The 13,429-nt window shown below is 41.6% G+C and overlaps 1 non-coding gene across 1 annotated transcript; it reads left to right on the forward strand.

Annotated features, from left to right (window-relative positions):
* The first annotated feature begins 1,012 nt into the window (after positions 1 to 1,012).
* On the forward strand, positions 1,013 to 1,119 carry LOC123326831. The gene has a single exon (XR_006541362.1). It is a non-coding gene; the product is annotated as a U6 spliceosomal RNA (small nuclear RNA).
* Positions 1,120 to 13,429: the final 12,310 nt, after the last annotated feature.

Raw genomic sequence — 13,429 nt, forward strand, 5'->3', positions numbered from 1 at the left:
CATTTTACTGCTTCTACAAAGTTCCATGATGTTGACAACTAAGTAGTTTCTAGGTGTGACAGATCAGAACTGCTGCTCCTTTCTTCTTGAAATCACATACCCACACAAAATTCCACAAACTCTTGGGAAAATGCTGACTATTCTTTGAGGTATTTCCACACAGTAGTAAAGCTGGGTGGGGACCATTGATTGAGGAAGAAGCTATCAATTTGTATCAACTTAAATATTTTAAGTAGCTTTCCTGGCATGAGCAGGGAAAGAGTAACAGGTATCTTTTTCTTCCTCTCCAGGGAAAGGAGAAATTCTGTGGGTTCTGAGATTCCAACACTGGGCTAGAAGTAGATCCTGAGTGATAACAATGATCCTACACACTTCCTAACTTAGCTCAAAAATACCCACACGCTTTCTAACAGGGTCAGGTGCACCTGATCATTTTGAAAAGATAATTTCCTCAGATGAGAAGTGAACCACATAAGTAGTCATTATGTGCACCCCTCCTGCCCCTCCACAGTGTGATTTAATGTATTTTAGGAACTAAAGTTCAAAATGTGAGTTTCCTGGGTAGAGAAAAATAATGTCAGGAAGCACTTAGGAAGAGGCACTGCAGATTCAATATATTCAAAGATCTGTCCTTGGCCTTCTTTTCTGTTCTCCTTGACAATGTCATTAAAATTCCAGCTTGTGATGGAGGTCAGGTCCCTGCCTGCAGCTGCAGCTTATAGTCTCTGGAGGGCCGGGTTCTCCATCTCTAGTGCCCACTGGAAGATCCACCTACAGCGTCCTCGTCAAAGCAGTAGATCGCAGAGGGACGTGATCATGTCAACTCTTCCAGCCAAACCCACCCTTCCTTCTTTGCCTGGGACCCCTTTTTCCTTCAATGCTACTATTATGCTGCTGTTCATCTAGGCTTGAAACTGCTAAGTCAGTGATTCGTAGCATTGTTTGAAGTCTCAGACACCTTTAAGATTGGATGGAAGTAATCGGCTCTCCCCAGAAAAAGAAATATATGGCTGTGCTCGCTTCGGCAGCACATATACTAAAATTGGAACAACACAGAGACAACGAGCATGGCCCCTACTCAAGGATGACACGCAAATTCATGAAGCGTTCCATATTTTTAATTCTGTGGAATGTATAATGGATAAAAGGAGTGTGCTAGGCTGAGAACATCTCCAACAAGGACATCAAAGAACAATACATACAGCAGGATTCTGGTTATTAAAAGAAACAAGCCCAGGAAAAATAAAACAAGACGAAACCAGAGAGGGAGACAAACCATAAGAGACTCTTAATCACAGGAAACAAACTGAGGGTTGCTGGAGGGGAGGGGCGTGGGGGGGGTTGGGTAACTGGGTGATGGGCATTAAGGAAGGCATGTGATGTAATGAGCACTGGGTATTATGTAAGACTGATGAATCACTGACCTCTACCTCTGAAACTAATAATATACTATATGTTAATTAATTGAATTTAAATTTAAAAAAAGACCCCCCCCAAAAAGAAATATATGGCTATTCACACAAATAGTGTGATTCACTATTACTCAAAATTTCAGGGGGTCTTCAGGCTCCCCTATTAAAGCAATTCTGATTCCTCTCTTTTCCTTCATAACAACACCTGCTCAGAAACCTCCCCACTGTCAGTAAAATATGCCTGCATTCCTTAGCCTGGCACATAGAGCATCCCATGATCTGACTGCAGCCCCTCTTTCTAAAATAAATGGGTTAATGCATGCACAGCACAGTGCTTGGCCCACGGTGAGCACTCTGGAAGTGTTAGCTATTATTAGTATTATATGAATTATTATTTATGATTATTATTATCCTTTGTTTCAGCCCAACCAATTTCTCACTTGTCCCTCTACTCTTGTGTGTCCTGTTTTGCTCCCTCTGTGTTTTTATTCTTCCTGCCAGTCATGTACTCCCCATCTCCCTAAGTCCTCCAGCCTTCACAGATCACAGTTCCCTGAACTTGAGCCCCCTCCTATAGGAAATTCAACCCCTTCCTCAATATTTCTGAATTTACCCAGAGCTTTTTTACCTTCTCCCAGTTGGGGCTTTTCACCTCCTGCCCTGAACCACTGTCCTAGCTTTCGAAGAATGATGCGACCATACTGAAGTCTATGGGATAGTGGAGGTATTTAATAGGTATGGCCAATACTGAAGTTGGTTGGCCCTTCCGGGCATGGGGAATTAGTTATTGGCCATATTTCATGACCCACAACCTGATGCCCTATTGCCAACTGCACTCTTTTTATAGAATCTCATTGCCTCCTTACTTCTTCGAGTTCTAAGCCCCCCAAAAACTCCTGCCCTGAGCCTCTCAAAAGGAAGTCAAAATCATTTCACTCTGGAACAACCTCTTTATCCCAAGGGAGACACTAGTTTATTGGATTCTTCAGGGCAATTCAGCTGCCTCTTGACTTCTACTTTTCTTCTTCGCCCTAGACCTTGCTTTTTGTAACCAAAAGGTCCATCAATTGTTTTCCTAAAACGAAGAGGAAATCGTAGCATTTCCCATGATGTGGAAACTGTCACCATCACTTTTTTTTTAAGATTTTATTTATTTATTTGAGAGAGCGTGTGCACACGAGTGGGGAGGGGCAGAGGGAGAGGGAGAAAGAATCTCAAGCAGACTCTGCATTGAGCGCAGAGCCCAATTTGGGGCTCGATCCCATGACCACAAGATCATGACCTGAGCCGAAACCAAGAGTTGGACACTTAACTGACTGAGCCACCCACGCACCCCCCCCATCACTTTTTTTTTTTAATACTGGTAGTAACTTTCTCTTTCCAAGATCACTCTTATTCCTGCATGTCCAATTTATTCCCATCTCTCTAGGCCCAAGCATGAGGGCCAGTATGAGGTTTCCCTTTTCCACAAGGCCCTTCCTAACTTTCTCAATCAGAAATAAATCTTTTCCTGAACTTGTGTTTTTTTTTTCCGTATTTGTCTTATGATACTGTCTTAGTCCATTCAGGCTGGAATAGCAAAAATACTATAGACAGGGTGGCTTAAACAACAGAATTTTATTTCTCATGGTTCTGGAGACTGGGCAGTTCAAGATCAAGCTGCCAATAAAATTAACAAGTCAGGAAAACGACAGATGTTGGCGGGGATGCGGAGAAAGGGGAACCCTCCTACACTGTTGGTGGGAATGCCAGCTGGTGCAGCCACTCTGGAAAACAGTAGGGAGGCTCCTCAAAAAGTTGAAAATAGAGCTACTGTAGGACCCAGCAATTGCACTACTGGGTATTTACCCCAAAGATACAAATGTAAGGATCCGAAGGGGTACATGCACCCCAATGTTTAAAGCAGCAAAGTCCACAATAGCCAAACTATGGAAAGAGCCAAGATGTCCATCAACAGTGAATGGATAAAGAAGACGTGGTATAGGGCGCCTGGGTGGCTCAGTTGGTTAAGCGACTGCCTTCAGCTCAGGTCATGATCCTGGAGTCCTGGGATCGAGTCCCGCATCGGGCTCCCTGCTCAGCAGGGAGTCTGCTTCTCCCTCTGACCCTCCCCCTTCTCATGCTCTCTCTATCTCATTCTCTCTCTCAAATAAATAAATAAAATTTAAAAAAAAGATGTGGTATATATATACAATGGAATATTATGCAGCCATCAAAAAACATGAAATTTTGCCATTTGCAATGACGTGGATGGAACTAGAGGATATTATGCTGAGCAAAATAAGTCAATCAGAGAAAGACATGTATCATATGATCTCACTGATATGAGGAATTTTTAATCACAGGAAACAAAGTGAGGGTTGCTGGAGTAGTGGGGGCTGGGAGGGATGGGGTGACTGGGTGATAGACACTGGGGAGGGTATGTGCTATGGTGAGCGCTGTGAATTGTGTAAGACTGTTGAATCACAGACCTGTACCTCTGAAACAAATAATACATTATATGTTAAAAAAAAAAAGTAGGAAGGGAAAAATGAAGGGGGGAAATCGGAGGGGGAGACGAACCATGAGAGACTATGGACTCCATGAAACAAACTGGGGTTTTAGAGGGGAGGGGGCTGGGGCGATGGGTTAGCCTGGTGATGGCTATTAAAGAGGGCACATATTGCATGGTTACTGGGTTTTATACACAAACAATGAATCATGGAACACTATATCAAAAACTAATGATGTAATGTATGGTGATTAACATAACATAATAAAATTAAATTAAATTTAAAAAAAATCAAGCTGCCAAAAGATTCAGGGTCTGATGAAGCCACTTCCTGGTTCATAGATGGCCACTGTCTTGTGTCCTCTAATAGCAGAAGGAGTGGGAGACCTCTTTGGGGAACTAATATAAAAGGAACTAATTTTATAGGAACTAATCCCAATTGTGAGGGCTGAATCACCTCCCAAAGACCCACCTCCTAATATCATCACATTGGGGGTTAAGATTTCAATATATGAATTTGGGGGCAACACAAACATTGACCCAAATGTCCATAATGGACATTTACTGCTTTCTATGTTGTATTAATTTCTTTCTTCTTCTTCTTCTTTTTTTTTTTTTAAAGGCAGAAGCAGGCTCTCCACTGAGCAGGGAGACCAAGGCGGACTCAATTCCAGGACCCTGGGATCATGACCTGAGCCAAAGGCAGACACTAAACCGACTGAGCCACCCAGGCATCCTGTATTAATTTCTTTATATACATGTCGTATCTCTATACAATTTCCAACTCCTTGAAGATAAGATCTGTGTTTGATTCATTTATATGGCACAAGGCCTCTCAAACAGTGAGTGTTGCCTTTAGGGTTAATCCTGGCCATATATAAGATCTCAAGGACATTCCCAAATAGGGCTATGATCTTCTCAGCCGACATAGTTTTTACTTACCGGGGAAATGAAATGTAGATGATCTTTGAAAACAGTTTCACTGGTGAGTGGGCCAAGTGATTTAAATCTCCCCATTGTTTACTCAGTGTTAAGAGATACAACAGCCCACAGAATTGAGGTCCATTAAAGAGATTTCCTAGTAAACATATTTTTCAAATGACACTAAAATTCGTTAACAAAGAGGCCTCACTGCATTGTCAAATTAGGGCCAGAGGTGGGAACATCATAAAATGGATATAGGATGAGAATTTCATTAAATACTAAAAAAAAAAACCCAACATCAATGTGCTAGAAAATAGACTATATGTGTGGATTATTAGAGAGTAAGAACCCAGTATTTTTTCTTGTGCTCAGACAGGGAAATGCAGAATAAATAATAATAAAAGAGGAGGAAAAGAAGAAGAAGAAGAAACATTTATTAAGAAATTTGAATGTGGGGCGCCTGGGTGTCTCAGTCATTCAGCGTCTGCCTTCGGCTCAGGTCATGATTCCAGGTCCTGGGATCGAGCCCCGCATCGGGCTCCCTGCTCGGCGGGGAGCCTGCTTCTCCCTCTCCCACTCCCCCTGCTTGTATTCCCTCTCTCGCTGCGTCTCTCTCTGTCAAATAAATAAATAAATTCTTAAAAAAAAAAAGAAAGAAATTTGAACGTGCTGGGTACTCCAGGTACATTTTCTCATTAATCCGGTGTGTTAGGTAATATTGTTTTCACTACACAGGTCACTATATAGAAGTCACTCAGAGAATAAGTTTCAGAGCTGGGATCAAACCCAGTCCTGTCAATTTCCAGAAACCAAGTCCTTTTTGTTGCTGTTTTTTGATTATGTGAACATTATGCCTATACAACAATGAAGATTTTAAAAGAAAGCAAACACAATCTTGAACAGATCTACAAAAAGTACAAAGAAGTCTTTACGTATAATACATTATATGTTAAAAAAAAAAGTAGGAAGGGAAAAATGTTTTAGCCTTTGTTTTTATTGTGGGTTTCTTACTAAGTGCCAGACACCATGCCAAAAGTTAGGCGTGCACTATCTCTTTTAATCTTTACTATAGCCCTTGGACACCAGCCTTCAATGAACTGATTGGAAAACTGAAGTTCAGAGAGATTAAGGAATTGCCCCTGGAATTCACCATAATTAAGAACATCTAGCAAGTGGAAGGCAGGTATATCAGGAATTTCAGAGTCTTGACTCAAGCTGCTCTCTGCTGACTTGCCATGATGCTGTAGCCCACCGGAATCACTACCCAAAGAGCTTGTGTGACAAGCTTAAAAAGATCTAGCTGCAATCTTCCTAGCAGCAGCAAGGCCTAGCCTAGTGTTTTGTACATAGGAACTAAATGGAATTAAAAGGTGCTGACAGATCTCTTCATCTATCGTTAAAGTATGGGGTCTTGTGTTGGGACAGACCAAAAAAAAGGCAGAGTCGACTTTTTATTCACACCATGGAAAAGAACTGAAGTCCCATCCTCATTCATCAGAGTCTTCTAGTTCCTGTGATAAAGCAGAACTTGCAAAATCGGATCCCAAGGTGACGTGTTTTTCTTGAACTGAAAGTACAAATGAGTCAAACGTTGTCACTGCTGTCTGAGACAAGTGGTTAGGTGGGCACATTTACCTGCGGGAACAGCCTCCTTCTGAGCCAGTCCCTTGCCGCAGCCTGCTGCCTGCTTTGGCTCCCCACGGTGTCCCCAGCTGCTGACACGCTTCCTGGCACGTAGGAGACTCTGGATAAATCGGTGTTGAAAGTCAATGAGCTGTTCTGAGCAAAGTCTCAGGGTACTGGGATTGGGATAGAGAACACCCACTGAGCATCAGTACTATGCTAAATGTTGGGGGTACAAAGGTGGATTCAGTAAGCTACAAACTTTGCCGGGCCCAGTGCAAAATGGAAATGAGGGTCGCCTGCACCTCATTCAGATATTAAGAATTTCAAGACAGTGACAGCAGAGCGTTAAACCAAATGTGGGGCTCTTCTGAGTAGGGGTCTTGTGTGACTGAGTAGGTTCCATGCCCAGGAAACTGGCCCTCTGTGAATTAGAAAGTTTCTGTTATCAAACGGTTCTCAGCTCAGTGGGCAAGAAAAAAAGCCTACACAATGATGATTTGGTGTGATAGTGTGTTTTGGGAGGGGGTGTGAGCGTTATGAGAGCAAAGACTCATTTAGACCTCACACAGGTATTATAATCTCCTTTGTTTAACCTAAAATACTTTTACCGTATTACCTGTTTAATGCCTTATCGAGGTATAATTCACATACCATGCAAGTCGATTCACCCATTTAAAGTATACCATTCAAATGGGGCCTCCGGGTGGCTCAGCTGGTTAAACATCTGCCTTCTGCTCAGTTCATGATCCCAGGGTCCTGGGATCAAGTCTGATATTGGGTTCCCTGCTTAGCGGGGAGCCTGCTTCTCCCTCTCCCTCTGCTCCTCACCCGACTCATGCTCTCTCTCTCTCTCCCCCACCCCTGCCCTGCTCCTGATCTCTCTCTCTCTCTCTCTCAAATAAATAAATAAAATCTTAAAGTGTACCATTCATTAGTTTTTAGTATACTGACAGAGATACGTAACCATGACCACAATCAATTTTAGAACATTTTCATCCCTCCAAAAGACACCCCACTCTCAGGAGCAGTCACTCCCCATTTTCCTCCACGCCTCCCAGCCCAAGGTCACCGCTAATTTTGTTTCTCTCTCTCTTTGTGAAATAAATAAATAAAATCTTTTTCTTTTTTAAAGATTTTATTTATTTGACAGAGAGATACACACCGAGAGAGGCAACACAAGCAGAGGGAGTGGGAGAGGGAGAAGCAGGCCTCCCGCTGAGCATCCAGGAGCCCGATGCGGGGCTCCATCCCAGGACCCTGGGACCATGACCTGAGCTGAAGGCAGACGCTTAACGACTGAGCCACCCAGGCGCCCCGCTAATTTTGTTTCTGTCTCTATAGATTTACCTATTCCTAAGAGTGGAATTGTTGGTGATGCTGTGTTACTCAATTATTTAAATAACAGCTTTATTGAGATATCATCATATATCATAAAATCTGCCCTCTTAAAATGTACAATTCAGTGGTTTTTTTAGTTTATGCACAGGGCTGTACAACTGCTACTATCTAATTCTAGAACATTTTCATCATCCCAAAAAGAAATCTCATACCCCTTAGCAATCATACCCTCCAGGCTCTGGCAGGCACTAATCTGCTATCTGTCTCTATGGATTTGCCTATCCTGGAAATTTCATATAAATGGAATCATCCTATAATATATGATGTTTGTGTCTGACTTCTTTCACTTAGCATAATATTTTCAAGGTTCATCCATTTTGTAGCACATATGTAATCTCCTTTTTATAGATGAGGAAACCAAGACTCTGGGAAGCTAAATGATTTGCTCAAGGTCACATAGGTGGTAAGTAGAAATATTAGGGTGACCTTAGAGCCAGTTTGCCCAGGACTGTCCCAATTTTAGCACTGAATGTCCCATTCTTGGGAAATCCCTTGGTCCTGGTCAGACCGGGACAGGTGATCACCCTGGGTGGGATTCAGCCTAGTCTGCCTGCGATACAACTTTGTGTGATAAAGAGGTGCAGGATTCTCCAGGTGAAACCAAACCAGCATATCCTAGAATAGTGTAGAAAACTTGGACATTATCTCAATACCCCTTAAACCAATCTTTGTGCTCCTTTCATTTATGTATCTAAGTCTCCACTTTAATATTCCCCAACTTTTGATCTCAGGATTGTAAGTTAGAGCTCCATGTTGGGTGTAGAGATTACATAAAGATAAATGTTTTTTGAAGATTTTATTTATTCATTTGAGAGATAGACACACACACAGAGCACAAGGAGGGGGAGAGGCAGAGGAAGAGGGAGAAGCAGAATCCCCGCTGATCTGGGAGCCCGACATAGGGCTCGATCCCAGGACCTGGAGATCGTGACCTGGGCCAAAGGCAGATATTTAACCATCTGAGCCACCCACGTGCCCCTAAAAATAAATCTTAAAAAAAGAAAAAAAAAGTAGGATGCAGTCATCATGACACTTTACCCCTAAATGCCTAAAATATGGATCTTCTAGAAAAAAGACATTCTAATAAATAACCACAATACTACTACTATCACACCTAAGAAAATTAACATTAATTCAATAATGCAATTGAATATATTCTCTATATTCAAATTCCTCCAATGGTCTTAAAATTGTCTTTTTTTAAAAAATAAGATTTTATTTATTTATTTGTCAGAGAGAGGGAGAGAGAGAGAGCACAAAATCAGGGGGAGCGGCAGGCAGAAGGAGAAGCAGGCTCCCCGCCGAGCAGGGAGCCCGACGCGGGGCTCGATCCCAGGACCCTGGGATCATGACCTGAGCCGAAGGCAGATGCTTAATGGACTGAGCCACCCAGGTGTCCCTTTTTTTTTTTTTTTTTAAAGATTTTAAAAATGTCTTTCATAAGCAGACTTTTTTCTCCTCTAAGGTGCAGTCTAATGAAGATTTACACATTGCATTTGGTTGTTATCTGCTTACTCCCTCTTAGCCAAGAAAAATCTCTGCCTTTTGGTGGTTTCCTTGACATTTTAAGCTAGTTTTTTTTTTTTTATACAGGTTTTTTTCCAAATTCTGGATTTGCTTGACTATTTCCTTGTTTAGATTCAGGAAAGAATTCTGCTTAGGGGGTGTTGTGTACCTCTTAGTGTGTAAGATCAGTGCCCATTGTCTTACCATTGCTGATGCCGAAGTTTGACTGCTTGGAAGAGTATGTTTACCAGGTCTCACCATGGTAAAGGTACATCTTCCTCTTGGAATTATTAACTGATCTCTGAGATGCTACTTTGAAGCCATGTGATTATTTTGTTCCCTAACATCCTTTCACTCAATAGCTTTAGCATCTGTTAATGATGGTACACTGAAGCAATTACTATATTGGCAGTTGCAAACTCCCTTATTCATCTACATTTACTAGCTGGCATGCTTTTGAATCACTGTGAACTCATAGATATTTTTACATTTCATTTAATGTGTTATAATCCATTACCATCATTAATTTTTTGATGCCCAAATTGCCCAAATTTTGGCAACTGGGTGCTCCTAAAATCCAAGATTTGAAAGGTCTTTAAAAGCTAATGTATATGTCACAAAATATGATGGTTTAGGGGCCATGAAACTCTAAAAAGTACACCATATTCATATATTATTAAATACTTTTTGGATAGTTTGTTGGCATAAAGTGTTTGCTACCTAAAACAAGTTCAGAAACAATCTGTTGACAATACCTTTGATACTCTTAGAAGCTATGTTGTAAAACATTTTCTTTGAACTTGATGTATTGTAATAGGACTTCTTCCTAAGTATACAAACGAATTTTGATCTTTATATATTATTTGAGTTTATAACAAGATTTTAAATGTCTTTAACACAACTTTCCAAAGTGGCACAGGAAGAGTCAGAAAATTAATACAGCTGCATTGGATGCTGGAAATTTCATCTCCTGAGCAATGCTGATGGAGTATAAGAATGAAGGAAACTCAGGGCGCCTGGGTGGCTCAGTCGTTAAGGGTCTGCCTTCGGCTCAAGTCACGATCCCAGGGTCCTGGGATCGAGCCCCACATCGGGCTCCCTGCTTTGCGGGAAGCCTGCTTCTCCCTCTCCCACTCCTCCTGTTTGTGTTCCTACTCTCGCTATCTCTCTCTGTCAAATAAATAAATAAAATCTTAAAAAAAAAAAAAAGGAATAGAAGGAAACTCTAAGTAGCCCCCAAATAGATAGAATTGGGTTGGGTTGCAAGTCATAGAAGGCCAAACAATGGCTTTACCCCACGGGGACTAAATTTCTTCTCATGTAATAAACCCAAATGTGGTCAGTTCGGGGCTAATGCAGCTGCTCAATGATGTCGTCAAGGCTTCTTCTTTCTTTTTTACTTCACCATCCTTAGTCTGTCGCTTTTGTCCCATTCTAAGATGGCTACTGAACTTCTAAGGTATTGTATCTGTGTCAGGAAGAAGAGGGAAGGGATAAGAGGTCAAACTGAATCAGTCCCTATCAGGAAATGTTCTCAGAAGCCCCAAGCAGATCCTTATGTTTATATCTTGTTGGCCAGAATTGGAACATCATGGTCCCTTTCCCTGCAAGGCAGTCTTCAGTAGAAGAAAGTGAAGGAGAAGGGAGCTACAAAGAGCTTTTGGGCGCCCAAACACACGTATCTATAGGCTTGTAAATAGCTAGGTATCTTTAGTGAATATTTCACAAAAGTGACATCTAAATAAGTTACCATGGCCAACCAAAGTCTGTTGCCTTCCATTTATAAAGCAAAAATTTTTTGAGCATCTTCTATGTACTATTACTTCACTGAGAATAGAAAGATAAAAGTGATATATTCTTCATTTGTTCTCTTTATAACATCTTTTTGAAAGTTCCAAGTAGTTAGTAAGTCCCATAGGACTCAGAGGACAAGCAGGTTTGCTCAGCTTTATGTTATCTCTTCACAACAGTTTCACATGCAATCAAAACAGGAATTGAATCACACCATTAAGATAACTAGCTCAGTCAACTATTCAGTACTCTTTCACGTAAATGGTTCTCCTTCTGAAAAATTATCCTAAATTAAATTCATATTCAGATAGTCTTGCCAAACTAACTTCAGTAGCTTGGTTGGACCAGCATTATTTCCAATGTTTATGGTAACTTGTTAATGTTTATAGAATAATTATGATAGCCTGTATTATACTAAATGATAACAGAGTAATATTTGGGGTAAACTACTTATAAATATAACTTAAAATCATAGTGATATCACCCTAATTCCTTGTCTGAATAGGCAAAGCATAAACATGTAGATTTCCTTAAAGAAAACTGTTGCATTAGGCTTCAAATTCCCTAAGATTTTCTAGATCAGAGATAGGCATACTATAGCCAAGGGGCCAAATCTGGACTGCTGTCTGTTGTAAATAAAGTTTTATTGGAACACAGCACACCACTTGTTTATGTATTGTCTTAGGCTGCTTTGTAACTACAACTGGCAGAGCTGAGTAGTTGTGATAGAGACGATTTGGCCCTCAAAGCCTAAAATATTTGCTATCTGGTCCTTTACAGAAAAAGTTTTACTTACCATTACTTAGCATATATTAGGTGCTCAATCAATGCTTCCTGATTCATTGAATGAATGTATTCAAAGCTTTCACCTGGATATGATAAATCAACAAACCAACAAATCTAAACACAAAGCATTTAATACTTCCCCAATTTATCTGACATTTGCTTGTTTGATTGTAGTTTGCTATTGTTGACAGACCATATGCCTCACAAGGAGCCTCCTAATGCTTTGAGATTCCAGAATGCAAACTGCTCTAGGTCCAAGTTTTCAAAAAGTTGGCCTTTGGGCTAAATATGTCTCATTGACATGTTTTATTTGGCCCACACAATGTTGCTGTTGTTTGTTTTATTTTTTATTTTTTTTAAAGATTTTATTTATTTATTTGAGACAGAGAGAATGAGAGACAGAGAGCATGAGAGGGAGGAGGGTCAGAGGGAGAAGCAGACTCCCTGCCGAGCAGGGAGCCCGATGCGGGACTCGATGCGGGACTCGATCCCGGGACTCCAGGATCATGACCTGAGCCGAAGGCAGTCGCTTAACCCACTGAGCCACCCAGGCGCCCAGCTGTTGTTTGTTTTAAAAGTAGCATTAGCTGCCAACATTTAAAAATAAGGAGACTTCACATAATAATCTAAATTTCCAGCTTCTCTTGAAGATTTGAAAGATCAGGCAATGTGAGCATACAATTTGGTTAGGGCCATAACCACCTAGGGCTGAGCAGCTGTTGCCTCCCCAGATGGGGTAAGTGCTCCCCAGTTCCCCACAGTCCCCCACTCGCGATAGTCTTACCCGTGGCCGACCCCAGCCAGGTACCTTATCTGCCTGGCCCTTCTGTAGACTTTTGTATTGGGGATCTTCACTCTAGGAGTATCATTTCCTACAAAGGCCCCTGAACTAGAACACTAGTCTACAGCTTCATCTTCTTGGATTGAAAATAGACTGGTACATCTGAAGACAAAACAGGAAAGAATGACAACGCTATTAAGACCGTTACCCTCATTCCCACTAGAACACAACTTTATTTATTTTTTTTTTTTTAAAGATTTTATTTATTTATTTGACAGAGACAGAGACAGCGAGAGCAGGAACACAAGCAGGGGGAGTGGGAGAGGGAGAAGCAGGCTTCCTGCTGAGCCGGGAGCCCGACGCGGGACTCGATCCCAGGACCCTGGGATCATGACCTGAGCCGAAGGCAGTTGCTTAACCAACTGAGCCACCCAGGCGCCCTAGAACACAACTTTATTCCACCCCCTCTTTCCTTTTTCAAATGAGCTTGAGGACTCAACCTGCTTTCCTTCCAGCTATTCAGCTCCTTCCACCCACTCCATCCCCTGGAGTTGTTTACCCCAGCCCCTGGAGTGCTGTCTCCCCCAGTTCCTTGCTTCCTTGCTGCCCTTGAAAACAAACACCTTGGCCCTTTTTGTTTTTAGAGTTTTACTGTTAATCATTACGGGGCAACAGACAGGAAATAACAAGGAGGAAATCACCAAGTTAAAAAAA

Source organism: Neomonachus schauinslandi, chromosome 15, assembly GCF_002201575.2.
Source record: "Neomonachus schauinslandi chromosome 15, ASM220157v2, whole genome shotgun sequence".
NCBI lineage: Eukaryota > Metazoa > Chordata > Mammalia > Carnivora > Phocidae > Neomonachus > Neomonachus schauinslandi.